We start from the raw sequence: 2,615 nt of genomic DNA, 5'->3' as shown, positions 1-2,615 counted from the left end.
ATNNNTATATATATATATATATATATATATATATATATATATATATATATATATATATATATATATATATATATATATGAAACCTTTTTAAAAGGGAATTTCATCAAATATTGAAAACTTCCACTAACTTGTGTTTGTAATTATTTTATTTCAAATTTTTTTGCAATATTATAAAATTCATTTTTCTTTTTTTTTACAAAAAAAAAAAAAAGACAAATCTTAGAAAAGATTTAGCAAAAAAATGTTGACAAATATATGGAATAGATTTAGCAAATAAAGCTTAACTTAACAATTATTTTCTCAGGCATTTCAATAATTTTGCATCAAATAAACGTGGAAAAATTTTTCATTGGAAAAACGATAAAATAATGATAAACAAAATAAATTGACAAAAGAAAAAAAAAAAAGAAAAACGATAAAATTTTTTTTCTGATAAATAAAATGATAAAAATGAGAAAAATGAACAAAAACGAAAAAAAAAGCATTAAAGAAATGCTGAAATAAAATAAAAAAAAAAGAAACATATAATTAAAAATTATTTTAAATCATTTATAACTAAATTACATTAAAACAAATTTTGAACATTGTCATATTTTTACGTATTTTTTGTAAATCAAAAAAAAAACAATTAAAATTATAAAATTAAAATTGATTATATTTAAAAATTTTTATTGTAATATGCTAAAAAAAAAAATGGAAATTCATTTTTTTACTCTTCAAAAATATCACTCATTAAATATTGAACAATGTTGACATATGAAGGAAAAAAAAAAAAAAAAAGAAGAAATTATTTAAGATATAATTAATTTATTAATCCATTATGTCATTTTTTTTTCTTTTTTTTTTGTTTTATTTTGTTTAGATGATTGATTCATTTTAGTGAAAAAAAAAAAAAAAACAACAATTCAGTATGTGCTTACTATTTAAATTTTTTCTGAAAAAAAAAATTTATTAAATTTTGAAATAAAAAGAAAAATTAAAATTATTTAAAAGCTTCTATTCTTTGTTTTTTTTCCGCTTTTTTTTTTCTATTCGTTATTTAATTCTTAAGAAAGAATTTTGATTATCTCTCTCTCTCTCTCTTTCTCTCTCTCGCCCTCTGTTTGCTTCTTTTACCCTCGAGAAGAAAGGGAAGGAGAAAGGAGGAGGAAGGGAAAGAAAAGAATATGAGGGATAAAATTAGTTGAATGAAAATGAGAAAATGATATTTGCATTCAATTCATCCAGAAAAAAAAAAACGAATATTAATGGTCAGATTTTTTAATTTTAAAAAAATGGCAAAAATTTTATATGCTAATGGCAATAAAACTGAATAAAGTGGCTGAATTTGATAATTAAATTGTTACTTAAATATTTATAATTAAATTGGTATTTAAATTTATCATTTATTTGTTTTATCTTTTAAAATGTTGTAACATTTTCCTTTTCTTTTGTGTTTTTAAACGATTTTGAAACATTGCAAAAGAAGAAAGAAAAAAAAAAAGTGATTAGAAGTAAGTAAAAGTTATTGAATTTCTATCATTCTTATTTTTTTTTGCTTTCTGAAATGTTATTAATTTAATTAATTATTTTAATTAAACGCTAAATGGTACATTTTATTGGTTTAGAATGTTAAAATATGCAATATTTTTGTTATGTAATTTATTATATTGTAATTTTTGATGTGATTAATTGAAAAATAAATAAGAATTTCGTTTTTAATTATGAATTTATCAATTAGTTTTGATATTTTTCTTTATTTAAAAAAAAGAGCAGAATTACAAGCATAAAATTATGATTTGGTAAGAACTTTTAATAAAATTAATGATAGCAAAAAAAAAATTTTTTTTGAATTATTTATGGCTATTCAGAATATCAATTACAGGTATAGGATTTTCAAATTAATGCAAAACTCCTAAAGCTTTAAAATTTATTAAAAAATTCTGAAATTTCGCTTTAAAATTTTGTAAAATTTTTTAAAAAAATTTCATTTTGCTAGAAAAAAGAAATTAATTTAAAATATTGGAGTATTTTAAATTCTAAATTTTCACTTCAATATATACTTTTTAATTAAAATTTCAAATAATCACGGAATGTTTCAAGTTAACTTTCACTGAACTGAAACACGAAACTTAATGTTGCAGTTTATTGTTTTATTGAATGAAAATTATTGAAAGGAAATTTTTTCAAATTTTCTTATTTCTTCTTTCTTAAATCGAATATTTGATTAATTTTAGTCAATTTGAAGCTAAATTTTGTTCTTTTTCCAGACAATTTTTAATAAAATTTAACTTAAAATTCATAAACAATTGAGGAAAAATTCATTTTACCAAAATAACATGTTAATCCAATTTTATTTCTGCAAAATTTTATTTATTTTTTTCAATACTTATCATATAAAATAATTATTTACTTATTCATTTCATTTATTTATTATTACTTTTTATTCGTTTATTTATTATTGCTTATTATTCATTAATTTATTACTATTTATTATTATTACTTATTATTCATTCATTTATTATTACTTATTATTCGTTTATTTATTATTACCTGTTATTCATTGATTTATTATTATTACCAATATCAATTTCAACATCATAATTATTCCACTTTTTTTTGTTTTTTTGTTTTTT

Source organism: Loa loa (genome assembly GCF_000183805.2).
Source record: "Loa loa unplaced genomic scaffold supercont3.249, whole genome shotgun sequence".
In the NCBI taxonomy this organism is placed as follows: Eukaryota; Metazoa; Nematoda; class Chromadorea; order Rhabditida; family Onchocercidae; genus Loa; species Loa loa.
This window is presented reverse-complemented; position numbering follows the sequence as displayed.